We start from the raw sequence: 16,781 nt of genomic DNA, 5'->3' as shown, positions 1-16,781 counted from the left end.
ATCAGGGGGGGTGGGGCACCTTATTTGTTATTCTTGTCAGAGAAAAGTTCTCCCTCGGAAAAGCTTTACCTCCCAGCTTTCCGTCCCTTTATTCCCACTCTCTATTGGTGTGTCGACTTTCATGTACACAGATAGTTTTAATAGATGTTACTGTGTCATTTTAAATTTATCTCTTTTTAAAGAGAAAGAAAGAGTGCTCGGATTTTTTGGGTTTGAATTTTTTTGCGGCTTTTGTTATGTGCCATGTTGAGTTTCCCATTCTAAATGAAATGCTTAACAGAAAGGACTTTGTACAATTAGATGGAAAATAATGTTCTTTTGAAGATTATAGACATTTTTAAAGTAACCAAATAATTCGTTTTGTGTATGTGAAATATTACACACACCAGAGAATTTCAGCACACCCAGCTTTTCAGTTAAAAGGAAATCGAAGTTCCCACATTTCTCCCAATATTACATATATTACACACACCAGAGAATTTCAGCACACCCAGCTTTTCAGTTAAAAGGAAATCGAAGTTCCCACATTTCTCCCAATATTACATTAGGTATATGGGTTACCTACCTTCATATCTATGTACCTACTAGCTAGTTGGTATTAGATATTAAGTTTTCTTTCCTACATACGCTAATACATTGTACCTACCTACACAATTTCCATGCATGTACCAAAATGACATTATTATTTGAATGATAAATAAAAGCGGAAAACATTTTTCCTTATGTTCTTTTCAATTTGAGAAATATTTTGTACATTACAAAATTACTTTTCCCAAGTTCACATATTATTTTTTTGCATTACATGGAAAAAGAGTGATTTGGAAATTTTTAAAATTTTCTTCCATTCAATTCAATAATAAGCTCTTTTACTATCTTTTATCATGTAAATTTATTATTTTTCGCTTTTTTCTTTTATTTATTTTATGAAGAATACGGAGTAATAATTTTCATTTAAATCATTACATTAACAGTAGGAGGAGAGAAGTTTTCACCTTTTCCGAATGTCTGTTTAATGCTGAGTATCAGAATCATCAGATTTGAACAAAATGAGGCTTTAATTTTACCAAAATAGCTAAGCTCGATAAATTGAAGTATATCTGACCCAGTATATTGATTTCTAGAGCTTCTAGGCAACGGTTTATATTAGCTACTTTTACCTACGTCCAATTAAGCAAGAAAAATAAATGGGGCTTTATTTCGGTTGACATACTTGGGTCTAAATGGGCCGTGCTCAGCTTTGTATGCTTTCTATTAAATGAGGATTCACCATCCCTTTGTTTGTCCCATTCCCCCCAAGTTGAGCACCACTGTCCCACTCAAGGGAGGCGCAGGTTTCGAACTTTCGTTGAACTTTCCAATGATCAAAAGAGAACAAAATGAATCGCTTTGTTTTCTTCCTAATGATTCTCAAATAATAACGAATGATTTCCCAACAGTGAGAGAGCTGGAAATTAAAATCAAAGTACCGATGGAAAAAACGGGAGAAAATCTACAGGGTGGGCCAAGAGAAAGTTCTCCTTGGATTTAGATCTTTGTCTTGAGAGAGGGTGGAAAAACGTTTTGGTAATGTTATTTTTCAAACAAACTAGTTTTCATCTAAAATAAATAGTAGAAAATAAATAAATAGAAAATAAATAAAAAGGTATAAGTGCTCTAAATGTATTATTATTATTATTATTATTATTATTATTATTATTATTATTATTATTATTATTATTATTATTATTATTATCTTGTATGTTATTGTACCTATGTAAATTTCCAACACTCTAATGTAACATCAAGAAGAAATAGTGTGTATCTTGCTATCTTGTGTATGTGCTTCGGTTTGTCTGTTTATATTACTACTTGTTCCTATACCTACACATTGTCATTCAAAAAGGGAAGAAAGGTTGGGAAAAAGACAGGGCAAGTTTTTCCTCTTTGATGTTTTTCCCGCCCAAGCTTTTGTTTATATATTTTTGAATATTGAGGGCTGTTTGCAAACAGAGGGAGGACGGATGTAAATTCACTTGTTGACAAATGTCATTGTATTTGTCAATACAAATGGGGGTAGAAATGGAAGGAGGGTAATGAAAAGGAAGAGAGATGGATCGAGGAGATAATAATAATATTTATTTTGATTCACCCATATTATTATAATCAAACAGGTTACTGGGTGGTTCAAGACGATGAGAAAATTTAGGCTGGGTTAATTTAAAAGGATTAAAATTTGAAATAATTGAAATTGAAACACATTGTAAATTTTTATTGAAGTTTAGACAAAAAATTCAAATTATTTGTGTAAAATATAGTGACGATTAGAAAATTTAGGCTGGGTTAATTTAAAAGGATTAAAATTTGAAATAATTGAAATTGAAACACATTGTAAATTTTTATTGAACTTTAGACAAAAAATTCAAATTATTTGTGTAAAATATAAGTCCATGTAGGCAGGTGATCAACGTTTCAGGTGTAAATTTTAGTCTGAAATTTGTGGATGACTAATGACCAAATTTGCATGGGACTGAAATAAGACCGAATTCAAGGATACTAGAGAGTTAATTAATGGAAAAAAGGTACTTAAGTTTGACCACCCAAGATGTCCTCCTAATTTCTAATCCAAGTGCTAATTTCTACCTGCACCTTGCAATAATTCAGAGCCACCCTGTCTAATGTACAATGCGGTACAAGTGGATGACTAATGACCAAATTTGCATGGGACTGAAATAAGACCGAATTCAAGGATACTAGAGAGTTAATTAATGGAAAAAAGGTACTCAAGTTTGACCACTCAAGATGTCCTCCTAATTTCTAATCCAAGTGCTAATTTCTACCTGCACCTTGCAATAATTCAGAGCCACCCTGTCAAATGTACAATGCGGTACAGGACAGCATTATTCCACAACACTATTCCCGTACTACATATTGTAGAGAGAAAGATGTATGACTTTGGTTTCAGTTATACTACATACCTATGTATAATCTTTGACTTGTGACTAAAATGAATGAGCAGAGCTGGAAAATCGCAGCTTTTATAATAATCAATTTTGTTAGAACAGACTAGCCTGTGTAAGCTGAGGTATAGCATTGTAGATGTCTATAAGTATGTGTACAAATAAATATAATTATGTATTTACTGACAAATATAGTGTCATGACATGTACTTTTCAAAATTTTATTTATAGATAAGCATTTATAAGTATACATACATTTTTCTAAAGTACTTACTATAACCACCTTTGTAATTACCGTTTGTATAGCTGTAACTTTCGCAAGGCTATCTTCCGACTGAAAAGTTGCTGATTCTTCTTGTAAAGAATCTACCCAAACCAATGGCTATAGCTTGTATCCTCCTCCGTACAATGTGGAGGATATAATAAATTATTAAATTAATAGAAAAATAGTGTGAGATGCTAGGTAGTGACGTGTTGATGTAGTTTATTACTTACCTCTACATAGCAAGTAGATAGAGATGCGTTGCACTTACAGGGTGTTCCATAGAGAAAAGGGACACAGGGAATAGATTCCGTACTCGCAAACTGACAATAACCATTATTTATAACTTTGAACAAAATATGGCGAATAACATTATAGAATTGGACCGGTTCAGTCCTTAGAACGTGCTGAGAGAAAATTGCCTTTGATGCAAAATCGAAAGGTCAAAATGAATTTGTCTCTGTGAGCCTAGATGTGCATCTCAAGTTGCATACCTATAGAAGAAAAAGTACATTGTCATACTCAAGAACTATTTTATCACCTTTTATTTCGAAAAAGTAGCAAAATATAAATATTGATAAATGGAATCAGCATGTGTACTTGTGTACTGACGGCATGTTCTACAAGTTCTAATTGCGCTGGTGAGTTGAATACCTATAAATACAAATCGACTGGTGGTATCAATTTGGATCACAATGCTTAGTGTAGTTATAGTTACGTAAGAGCTTACTCACCTAACTTGAGCAGGTGGGGACGTTATGATCTTGTGCCAAACTGACAATAACCATTATTTATAACTTTGAACAAAATATGGCGAATAACATTATAGAATTGGACCGGTTCAGTCCTTAGAACGTGCTGAGAGAAAATTGCCTTTGATGCAAAATCGAAAGGTCAAAATGAATTTGTCTCTGTGAGCCTAGATGTGCATCTCAAGTTGCATACCTATAGAAAGCAGTGATAGGATGTCCATTTTCATTGTTGCACTACTGAATAATGATACCATCAGCGCTAGCAGTCCATGTATAGGAACAACTTTACCTTTACGCTGTGAAAAGTAATCTAGAAATATTTCATACACAAAAAGCCCACTCTGAGCTTAGGTTTAAGGGCAACATTCCCAAAAGATGGGTTAAGATTATACGAATCTTCAGGAGTCAGATGTCACAATACTTGAGTTATTACAATCCCCAGAGAGGAGAAATTACTATTTGTGAAGGGTTACGTTTCAGACTTCTAGATGTTGCCAGTTCCCTTAAAAATATGTCACCAGAATTTTCAAACGTTCTGTAATGTAGAATCTGTAGTGCTTACAGTGGGACGCAAGAGTGAGTGCTGAAGGATTAGCGTACTAATTACATTAAACATCTAAATATGTATGAGACAACCTCAAATAGATGTTATCACACGTCACACGAAGTTCATCAAGTTTTGACATTACAAGGTGTTCAGAGCACGTTTCATCTGCTCATCTGCTTGGTCTGGAGATAGAATCCTAAAGGCAAATTACCTATTTGTTGTTTTGTTCCCGCTTTTTCTATTCGACCAAGGTGGAAGCATTGTTCACAAATTATCTTATCTGCCAATGTTTTTTGTGAAATCACTGCTGCATAGTTTGATAATTATTATCCTTAGATCCATATGCAATTTAAGAGATTCATGAAGTTCGAATTTGAATTTCATCAGTAAATGATTTCTTCAAATTAAATTGATCCTAAGGGCAAGGAGATCCTACCTTTGACAAATGGAGTGTGCCTGAAAGCATATGATGTGTTTCAATCCACTCGACCCCAAGCAGAATAACCTACTTTCCTAATTTTGTAGCACAATTTTTCCTCGTTTACATGTTTCTACCTAAACACCCTAAGCATCTAGGTATTCTAGACCATATCTATGTGTGATTGCAGAAAATTGAAATACAACAAAAGACATTCCCTACCAGCACTGTCCAGTTTATGAATTTTTGCCTCGTTAATATCGAAATGCACTAAATATGTATGAGACAACCTCAAATAGATGTTATCACACGTCACACGAAGTTCATCAAGTTTTGACATTACAAGGTGTTCAGAGCACGATTCATCTGCTCATCTGCTTGGTTGGATCTGGAATCCTGAGGGCAAATTACCTATTTGTTGTTTTGTTCCCGCTTTTTCTATTCGACCAAGGTGGAAGCATTGTTCACAAATTATCTTATCTGCCAATGTATTTGTGAAATCACTGCTGCATAGTTTAATAATTATTATCCTTAGATCCATATGCAATTTAAGAGATTCATGAAGTTCGAATTTGAATTTCATCAGTAAATGATTTCTTCAAATTAAATTGATCCTAAGGGCAAGGAGATCCTACCTTTGACAAATGGAGTGTGCCTGAAAGCATATGATGTGTTTCAATCCACTCGACCCCAAGCGGAATAACCTACTTTCCTAATTTTGTTGCACAATTTTTCCCCGTTTACATGTTTCTACCTAAACACCCTAAGCATCTAGGTATTCTAGACCATATCTATGTGTGATTGCAGAAAATTGAAATACAACAAAAGACATTCCCTACCAGCACTGTCCAGTTTATGAATTTTTGCCTCGTTAATATCGAAATGCACTTGTGTATTGCATCTACATTGGGTTTAGAACTGGTTTCATCTCATTCTAGTTATTCTTCCTCTTGTTTTTCCCAACCAAATATCCCATGGAGCCAGAAGATTACGCGAGCAGACACATGTGGTAGAACTCAATTTATCATGTCACTTAGTGTTTCAAATATAAAATTGTTTTCGAACACGAGTGCATACGTGAACAAAGATCTTGGCCTGTTTACTTCGTATGCAAAGTGAATTCGCATCTTAACAAAGGAATTAGAACTGGTTTCATCTCATTCTAGTTATTCTTCCTCTTGTTTTTCCCAACCAAATATCCCATGGAGCCAGAAGATTACGCGAGCAGGCACATGTGGTAGAACTCAATTTATCATGTCACTTAATGTTTCAAATATAAAATTGTTTTCGAACACGAGTGCATACGTGAACAAAGATCTTGGCCTGTTTACTTCGTATGCAAAGTGAATTCGCATCTTAACAAAGGAAGAACCAGGAAATTGCGAGTCTTATTTATGTTTTTCCGATCGAATTTGTCTCGTTTCCAATCAAGTGAATAATGCTTGCTTTTATTTTATTACTACGAGAATTATAAATCGTTATTGACAAACGGAAAATTTTTCCCCCCTTTTTTTTTTTTTTTTTTTTTTTTTCTCTCGTTATAACCTATCTATCTACATTCATAATTTTCGCCCGGGGCCAAATAAATATCAATTTTTACCAACAACGACTACCTTAGATATAGGTACCCACACTACCAGTGTAGATTCTATAGAAGATAGCTCACGGGTTCACAATTTTATATGAGTTTTATCAAACCTCTTCAGTTACCTTGGAAAAGACTTTGGACTCATATGTTCTAGTGGACTTGTAGACTTGACAAGAAAATGTAAGATACCAAAGGCCGAGCTAATCACAGTGGGAAATCCCAATTAACGCTTGAATATTTCTCCCTTTTTAATAGCCTTTCATCAGTGTGGATTTAAATACCCTAGTAGGTTATTATCACGAAATTATGTTTCAAAACATCCATACATAATACTTGGGTAAAAACTGGCAATTTTCCTCGTTTTAAGAAATGTATCTGGGACGGAATAGGCAAAAGCTCTAAAGTTTACACTCCTATATTAGGTATTGACTATGGATCGATACTGGGAGAAATAGAGGGGGCTAAATTACAATTTTACGCTCTTACATAACAGTAAATGTGGTGGCTAGTATTATACTAAATTAACAATATTAATATACGGATAAATTATATAGCACTCCAACTGCCTAAATCAGGGGAAGTAACCCAATAATAGAGTTCTTCCACCTTAAACTTGTGGCACCCTGTCACCATTTTACACCAAAGAGAAAAAAACTCAAAAGCCGCCATCTTTGTTGAAAGCATTGATGAGTCTCTCGCTTATGAAAGGTCCGTGATAGAGCATAAAAATACAACAAGTGCTTTTTTTCTCTTCCACCTCCTCCTCTTGCTCTTTGTTTTGTCTTCCTCATCCATTTTCTCCTCCATCATTTCCTCTTCCTATCTTATTTTACCTCCTCCTCCTCCTCCTCCTCCCTCGTTCTTCTCCTCCTCCTCCTCCTCTTCTTCTTCTTCTTCTTCTTCTTTTCTTCCTCTTCTTCTTTTTATCATCATTCTCCTCCTCTTTTTTTTTCTTCGTCTCCTCTTCCTCCTCTTGCCACCACAAGACTTATCCACCACTCGAGCTCATTGTTGTCTATTTTGTTGTTCATTTATTTGTTCATGATTTTTGTTTTCTCTCTCACAGAACTCTTCAGTTATTTCTTCACCTGAATCATTATTTTTGCTCTTCTATTCAAACCAAAGAGGTCTTGTATTGTCTAAGAGAGGAATCTGTGGAAAATCTTATTCATTCCGCATTGTTTGATTGTGAATATTGTGATGCACTTGGTAAAAAGAGAAAAAAACATCATTTATTATGAATTTATAATAATATTATTGTTGCTATTATACATTTATTTACTTCCCTTTTCATAGACGTAAAAAATGAAATAATAATAAAAACTTTCGTGCCTAAAAAATGGAAGTGCACAAAACTTTCGCTCATACGACAACGCACACAGCCAGCACTCAGTAAACTGCTTTCCCTAATGGTTTTCAACACATTTAAGAAGAAAACTGAATTTTTCAAGCGAATGAAACAAGGTTACACATGCAAAACATCTGCTTATTGTCACTATCATAAATAATTAAAAATGCAAAACATAAAATGATTAAAAAAAAATATGAGGAAATGCAGCAAAATAATAATTAAAATAATACCTACTATCACACGTTTTTCTTTCCTGCCTCCTTTAAATACAATAATTATTTTACCTACGTCTCTTCCCTTATTCTTTCCTTCTGTCGAGTCTTCATCAGATTCTTTTTTAACCTTTTTTCAGCTCTTCTGAACACAAACCTGGCGTTTTCTTTCCTCATTAAATGGTTAAGTGTCCTGCAATTATATACGTTGTGATTTACACTAGGATCCGGCAAAAGATAATGATTCCGCTAACAGTTATTTCCCACAATCTACACGTGCGTAAAGTATAATTTGAGGGATTTCAAGGAAAACTTACTTAAAAGTCTTATAACTATACCTTATTTATCCTGCCCGAATAGGAGTGAATTCTAGAATTATTGGAGCCTTTTCTAGCAATTAGGTGTATATAAGGAAAATAGACAGAAAGGAAAATAGAAAGAAGGAATAAAAGCTAGTGTGAGAGAAAGGGTGTGTGTATGAAAGAGAAGGCGAAAGAGAAAGGGAGGAAGAGAGAAAAGGAATTTTGTTTGTTCTCATTAGACAAGTTTAGTTTTCTTAAAGTAGAAAATCAATACATCCCATACATACCTAACCTTTATTCCTAATACAAAACCCCCTTTTCTCTCTCTCTCTCTCTCTCTCTCTCTCTCTCTCTCTCTTTCCGCTCTCTCGCTCTCTCTCTCCGTGTTTCTGATGAGCGTTCTCTTTCCATTTACTTCCTTCCATACACCAGTTTCATTTTGAATATAGGTAAGTGGCACACAATACTTCAGACATTAGTAGGATAGTAACGAGTCAGCTCCCATGGCGTAGTGGTCACTGCGCTCGCCTTGCACGCGGGAGACCCGGGTTCGATTCCCGGCTTTGCAGATTACTATAGTACCTACAGCATGCAGTGGTATACATTGCTAATATTGCCATACATTGCAGAATATACCTCTTTTATTCTGCCGAATCTGAAAAGTTCCTTCACCCCAGGAATTTATACAATGCCTCCCTTTCCTATAAAGAATTCCTAATAAAAAGAGAGAAAATTCTGTGCTGTGTTAAAGGTCACGCTCTTGTTTTCACGGATAACAACACTTTTTTTTAGTCACCAAAAGACAATTAATTATTTTTAATTACCCGACAATGCAACAATGCGAGAGAGAGAGAAAGTGAGAACTACAAATCTGCTGTTTATATCGACTCTGTTCCATTCATAGGAGTCTTTGTTGTCTCTCTTCCATACTAGCGTCCAAAAAAAAAAAAAAAAAACAAAAAAAAAAAACAAAAAAATTGCCACAGCCCAGCTAGCTTGGAGGGGAGGGTGCCGGCCCTCTATCCACCAAAAAAAAAAAAAAAAAAAAAAAAAAACAAACAAACAAACAAACAAAAACAAACAAACAAATTGCCGCAGCCTAGCTAGCTTGGAGGGTAGCGTGCCTGCCTTCTAAGGGCTAGGTCACGGGTTAGGTTTCCACCCAGGGCGAACTGTGAACCTTCAGGGGGAGAGGTAACCAAATTTCACGGGCGAGAGGTCCTTTAGGGGCAGAGGTAACCAAATTTCACAGGCGAGAGGCTAAATAGGTCTTATCGTCCCGAAATTGAAGAGAAACCTAGAACAAGACAGGCCAGCCGAGCTAGGACAAGACAGGCCAGCCGTTCCGAAAAAGCCATCCGTTCCGCGAACGAACCTTATCTGTTTATCATCAAGGCCGCCCCGGGAGGGGATCGAACCCGCAACCTTATGAGCCCCAGGAGGGAATTATATCAGCATTTTTCCCCCATGTCACAGCATTATGAATTGGAGAACTGAACAGCTTGCTTTTGCTTGACACAAAAATAAATAGTAGAAAATAAATAAATAGAAAATAAATAAAAAGGTATAAGTGCTCTAAATGTCTTTCACCAGTACCTACTTTTAGGTGTTTTTCCCGATCACCCTGTATATGTTGCCTTTGTTTACTTTAATCTTCTCTACAAAAATAAATAGTAGAAAATAAATAAATAGAAAATAAATAAAAAGGTATAAGTGCTCTAAATGTCTTTCACCAGTACCTACTTTTAGGTATTTTTCCCGATCACCCTGTATATGTTGCCTTTGTTTACTTTAATCTTCTCTACGATCAAGGCCGCCCCGGGAGGGGATCGAACCCGCAACCTTATGAGCCCCAGGAGGGAATTATATCAGCATTTTTCCCCCATGTCACAGCTTTATGAATTGGAGAACTGAACAGCTTGCTTTTGCTTGACACGAGGAAGAACACAATCAATCTCCGTCACACTTATTCCAAAAACAAGGAAAGGAACACATCTTTACACAATCGTCTCTCTCTCCCTTCTCTCTCTCTCTCTCTCTTTCTTGTTCTTTCATACTTTGAACTAATTTCATCAGACCCCCCCCCTTCCCCTGATTATTTTCAATGAAGCCTGAAAGCCTGTTTCGGAAAGAAATATGGAAATAGGGCACCGCCTCAATGGAAACTCAATTGGTCGTTTCCCGGTGTCTTGAGGTGTCTGATGATGGGAGAAGAAAAGGGGAGTGGGGGGAGCTGTGGAAATACCTGTCTAGGTTACTTTGTGATTCAAATCATGGTGAGATGTAAAGGAAATGGTGACTAAAACAGAAGATTGGTGACTAAAAGCAATAAAATGGATGGATTAGGCGAATTTGGATACAAAGAAATTCCTAATTAGGTAATAATAAGTGCTTAGGAAACTTAAATAGGTAGGACTCTTAAATAGGTACCTACCTACCTACCTACCTACCTACTTGATAATTACTGTTATTAGGTATTTCCAAACTACTGCTTTGTATTGTAGGATGATCTGAAAAATGTTATATTAGTGGGTGTGCCAAATGCCACACTGAAAATTTTGATGTGTAAAAATCAAGTTAATTAAGAAGAAGAAGAAGAAGAAGAAAAACAGTAAGCTCAATTTTTTAATAACCAGTGGTCTGACCATAAAATTTACAGAGGTGAGTATGAGTGGATTGGCCGATTTAGCTGATTCCCATCATATTGTATTGGTTCACTAGTAGGTGGACTAACCTCGGGGGTCAGCTGCGAAATTAAGCTGTAGGTCATCCGTGAAATCGGATTATAACTTTGACCCATTGAGTTCTGATACCAACCTATCCAAATCTGATATCTTAATAGCTTAGGTGGTCTCAATAAGGAAATAATGATCTTTAAGCTGTTAATTGTTTTTGGTAGCGTGCATAGATAATAATTTTGTTAAACTTAAATTGTTATCGGTATCTATTCTATGTACATACTTATACCACTATGTACTTATATTCTATGTACTCACTACATAAAGCCAGATTAGTACATAGTCACAAAGATCCGGGTTCAAAGATAAAATCTTCTGCTCCCTCAACAATTATAATAGATACCTATAGATACCTGCAAGTGGCAAAATGTAGGTTTGAACATAAAGTTCCGACAAAATGTTGTACCAATTATTATTTTTTTAGTGTTGAACAATTACCTGTATTGAACGTACCTACCTAACTATTGGTTACTTATTCTCTTTCTTACCAATAATCTGAATCTTCAAAGCTCGAATGTAATGTTCCCACAATTGAACTTTTAACACTTTGTTCTTCGGTACAGAATCAATACGAGAACATAGGAATACCTATTATTGTTAGCTGAGCTTTGAATTTAACCCATTCAGTCACAAGAAAAGGCTATCACTTAACTGACCTATGTAATTCTGCATCCGAAAAGTATTCTCGTTTTATCGATGGGTAAATATAGGTAAAAAAGACCAATGATCAATAATCTATATTGTTGCAGTCAAACTCTCAAATTTCCTTATGAGGAAATCTCAACCTTTTGACCAGGACCTAAACTTTCTGCATGATTACCTATCAGACAAGAAGCTTGTGACCATTGAAGGACCAAGGCAGGACAAGATCCATATTTCGTACCTACCTATACCAGAATTGTTCATGGTAGCTAAGCTCATGGGTGCTTGTTCGTTTTGTAGTCTGTAGGACTGTTGTGGGCTAAGATGGCCTAGGATTTTATTACTAGATAGGATGAATCCTAACTGTTATGTCCTGAACAGATAATTCTACAAGACAATGGTTCTCCTTTCATGTAATTTTATCGGTGTATTAGGTACCTATTTGGAATGCATGTATTTACTTACATTAAAGTGATCTTCTCAAACAAATGCTGTGGTTTTGTTTGACAAATCTGCTCTTCTCATGGCTGTTATCCATAACTTTCTCTATTTTACATCTTTGGGCACATGAATAAAAAGTTTATCAGGGGTAGCCACTGTAGTAGGTACGTGTACATTCAAGTACAACACAATATTTATATGATCCTGACATTATAGAGAATAACGCAGGGTCCAACTTTACAGCATGGGTTCTCAGCAACGACTTAACTTTAAGCTTTGAAACAAAAAGTGATTAATAGAGAATGTTCTTTAGAAACTAAAACCACGAAATTTATTCTTTCAATGTTTTTTGTTAAAATTAGAAAAATCCCAAAGTAAAGATCTCTTCAAACCCTATGTATTTATGCATTACATTTTTTGTAAACAATGATTGTTTAGGGAGTTATGACGTCATCGACGGCCATTTTGGAGAGAGGAAAGGAAAGAGCGTTTTCGCGGGTAAATCGGAAATTTGAATTTCAAACTAAAATATCTCGGGAGAAAAAAATCATAAAAATATTCTGAAAAAAGTTTTGTTTATTTTACATTATTTGTGGTTAATCTAATATAAATTTGAAAAACACCTTCGTTCTCTATTTTCAAGTTGAATGGAGAAAAAAAGCAGTTATGTAGGTGTATACCTATTTTGTTTTCTGCTTCTGAAATGCACTGGCCTCGGTGGGTTTATAACTGTTGAAATATAACAGAAAAAAAAAAAAAAAAATCTGTTGCTGACAGTTTGAACAAGTAAAAATCCGAGAGAGAAAAAAGCAAGAAAAAATGCTTTCATTATTACAGGAGAGAAAAATTAAGTGAAACAATATTGAAAATAATCAAGATTTCCTCTCTTTTTGTGCTGTCCAAGAAAGGAGGGAGAGTGAAGGAATGAAGCTGTTACTAGCTATGACAGAGGCAGGTTTTGAGTCGAAATTTTCTCATTAGGTAGAAAAGAAAAGGGGGATTTTTTAAGAAAATTTAGAAATGAAAGGAAAAAATAGTTGGTAAAACAGACTTGGACATTTTTACAATATCTACATAAAAATGTATGACAGAGGCAGGTTTTGAGTCGAAATTTTCTCATTAGGTAGAAAAGAAAAGGGGGATTTTTTAAGAAAATTTAGAAATGAAAGGAAAGAATAGTTGATAAAACAGACTTGGACATTTTTACAATATCTACATAAAAATGTGCTGTAACCAAGGCAGTGGGGATGGTATAAAAAAGATGTAAGGTAATAAAACAAAAACTAAATTTTGCCTTTTGCTCTTTGTTTCAGGTTTTGATATGATGTCGAAAATGTGCTGACGATTGTAAGCTTTAACATAACTATCTCTGAAAGGTAAGTTGAAAAAAAAAATGTTCATTTACTTAAAAACCTTACCATTATTTTGGACTAAATCAAAAGTGTGATTTAAGAAAGAAAAGAGTAGAAAAGATACCTAAATTTGATAAGAAGTAAAATATTCAAAAAGGGAAAAATGGACCAACAAAATGAGTAAACAAAGGCAAAGAGAAACAACAGTTGGTTATCTAGGATGAACTTTCAAAACAAAATGGGTACTAAATGATGGGCTTTGGTACAAATTCGCAGCAAAATTGCGGGGCCCACTCAGCCTCGTGAGGAAAATGAGTACCTAGCTATGACATGTAAATGCGCATAGCGACCGGTGCCAGCATGGTAGGTAAACATTGGATTTTAGGATTACTGAGATATTGGGAAAATCCTACAATGCTGCAGTGAGCACCAAAGTTGTGACATAATAACACAAAGAAACTGCATTTTACATTTACATTTACAAGATAGTAACTCTTACCTGCTTGTAGAATAGAATATGAAATGACCGAAAACCTTCTCGGAATGATTCTAGAATCTTGCAAAAATTAACCACCCTCAATTTTTCATGGTCATTTTTCTGTTTATTGGTAAAATATTCGGCAACTCCTGCTTTGGACTTTGCAGATTACTATAGTACAGCATGCAGTGGTATACATTGCTAATGTTGCTATACATTGCAGTTTATTCTGCCGAATCTGAAAAGTCCCTTCACCCCAGGAATTTATACAATGCCTCCCTTTCGAATAAAGAATTCCTAAAAAGAGAGAAAATTCTGTGCTGTCTAATATCTTTGGAAAACTCAAAATTTGCAGACCTACCAGCTAGAAGCATTTTTTTTTTTTTTTTTGCTCATTCCTGAGGGTGCACTTGAGATTTCTCTCAGAAGGAAATTTGTTTTAAAAAAAATGTTAATTAGGTATTCCGTCTCATGGTAATATTAAGATGTGATACGGGTTGCATACTTGATGTCTATTCCTACATGTGTGATTTAACATGATTAGCCATGTGCTTATCCAAGTACAAGTGACATGCAGGGAAATGATATGTGATAGGGGAGCGTTGGGCTCGATGAAACCGTTCTGTGGTTTGGTCACCAATCGTAGCTCTCTTTTCTATTTTCCTATATCTATTCGTAATTTTCGAATTACTAATACCTATTAGAAGAAAAATAATACATAAGGTTAACTAATTGTGTTAATCATCTAATCTTGATTACTATCACTGTAATACTGTGGTTTAAATTTGGTAAAATCGTGTAGTTACTTACCTGAATATAATATTTTGAATCGTCAAAATTTTGTAATCTCTGCCTCATATGATCCCAAACCAATTTTAAGCAGGGGTTTAAAATACGAGTATTTTTACGTTGTCTTAAGAAAAATTTCCATTTGTTCTACAAAGAACAAAGATTCGATAACCCAGTGTAAATGAAGTTTTTGGGTTCACATTAGACCCATTAAAAATGAGGGTGGAATAGAGTGACCATCTTTCTCCTACTAGCGCTCATATGAAATTTAATGTGCAGTTTAAATATGTTACGGATGTGTGTAATAAGTTATAATATTATTAGAAAACTCATTACTACTGCAAGTATGCACTTTGAATTATTTACTTGAATAATTAATTACAATTTAACTTGCATACCAGGTGGTTGAGGAAATGAAAGGTAACCAGATGTGTAAAATCAGCCCTCAATACTTCAGGTTTTCTGCTGTAGCAAAATGGTAAGCTTGCTTTTAAATTTTTTTGGATGGAGTAAGTACGAGAAAGGAACAGCAGCTCTCTGTCCTAATAGGTACCTACCCCCATAGGTAAATGTATATGTAATGTGGACACCCTGTATATTAAAACCCTGTACTAATTACCTCCATAATACCCACGTATACGATTTGATTTCATTTCAATAAACTTCTAATTGTCCTATTGTAGAGCCTCGCAATAAAAATAATAACATTATCCTTACGTAATAATAAGAGCAACAATGTTACCCTTGTGGAGAGATTATTCAATGTCCCCACTTTTTCTCCTTTTTCACCCCCCTTGTACCTTCTTTTCAAGATCTAGAATTCAGCATATTGAGTACCTGGATAAAATAGAGTAAGACGAACCGAACCACACAAGGAAAATGTCAAAGAATTCTCTCCTCCTCCCTCTCTCTTCCTATTTAGCTGAACTTTCTCTTGGAAATCATCATGCCTCGATATTTTCGATTCGACACCCTTCGAGTTTTCCATTATTTTTTTACGAATTATTAAATTTTCTTTTTCGGCATAACCCCTTGTTAGAGAATAATTCCGAGTGTTTATGAAAAAGCTAACTCCATTATTCGGGCGTAATTGTTTATTTGATTTCGACTGTTTCTTCCCATTCCTCCGTCTCAATCAAATGTACAAAACGCTGCAATTATTTTATCCGATGGGCTTTTGGGTGGGTTACTTTGGGGTGGCCTTTTCTAATAGGTACCTACCCCCATAGGTAAATGTATATGTAATGTGGACACCCTGTATATTAAAACCCTGTACTAATTACCTCCATAATACTCACGTATACGATTTGATTTCATTTCAATAAACTTCTAATTGTCCTATTGTAGAGCCTCGCAATAAAAATAATAACAACATTATCCTTACGTAATAATAAGAGCAACAATGTTACCCTTGTGGAGAGATTATTCAATGTGCCCACTTTTTTTCCTTTTTTGCCCCCCTTGTAGGTTCTTTTCAAGATCTAGAATTCAGCATATTGAGTACCTGGATAAAATAGAGTAAGACGAACCGAACCACACAAGGAAAATGTCAAAGAATTCTCTCCTCCTCCCTCTCTCTTCCTATTTAGCTGAACTTTCTCTTGGAAATCATCATGCCTCAATTTTTTTCGATTCGACACCCTTCGAGTTTTCCATTATTTTTTTTTTTTTTCACGAATTATTAAATTTTCTTTTTCGGCATAACCCCTTGTTAGAGAATAATTCCGAGTGTTTATGAAAAAGCTAACTCCATTATTCGGGCGTAATTGTTTATTTGATTTCGACTGTTTCTTCCCATTCCTCTGTCTCAATCAAATGTACAAAACGCTGCAATTATTTTATCCGATGGGCTTTTGGGTGGGTTACTTTGGGGTGGCGTTTTTATATTTTTATTGTCATTTCCGGTTCATTTCGTCCCCAAATTTGTTTCCTGCATTCGTAATACTTAGGAGAGGCTTTCTATATTGTTAATT

General features: G+C 35.1%; 1 protein-coding gene across 5 annotated transcripts in view; it reads left to right on the top strand.

Moving 5' to 3' along the window:
• LOC103506355 (probable serine/threonine-protein kinase dyrk1) overlaps positions 1 to 16,781 on the top strand; it is a 175,707-nt gene that overhangs the window by 41,066 nt on the left and 117,860 nt on the right. For 3 of the 5 annotated variants that reach the window (XM_026821422.1, XM_026821423.1, XM_026821421.1), the window contains one exon: positions 13,503 to 13,565. The exons of the other annotated variants lie outside the window; for them this stretch is intronic. The gene's annotated coding sequence lies outside the window, so the exon portion shown is untranslated. The remainder of the gene's footprint in view (positions 1 to 13,502; positions 13,566 to 16,781) is intronic. 5 annotated transcript variants of the gene reach the window in all.

This window comes from Diaphorina citri, unplaced genomic scaffold (assembly GCF_000475195.1).
Source record: "Diaphorina citri unplaced genomic scaffold, Diaci psyllid genome assembly version 1.1 scaffold229, whole genome shotgun sequence".
In the NCBI taxonomy this organism is placed as follows: Eukaryota; Metazoa; Arthropoda; class Insecta; order Hemiptera; family Psyllidae; genus Diaphorina; species Diaphorina citri.
The sequence above is the reverse complement of the archived record's forward strand: the minus strand, read 5'-3'. Positions and strand labels throughout refer to the sequence as shown.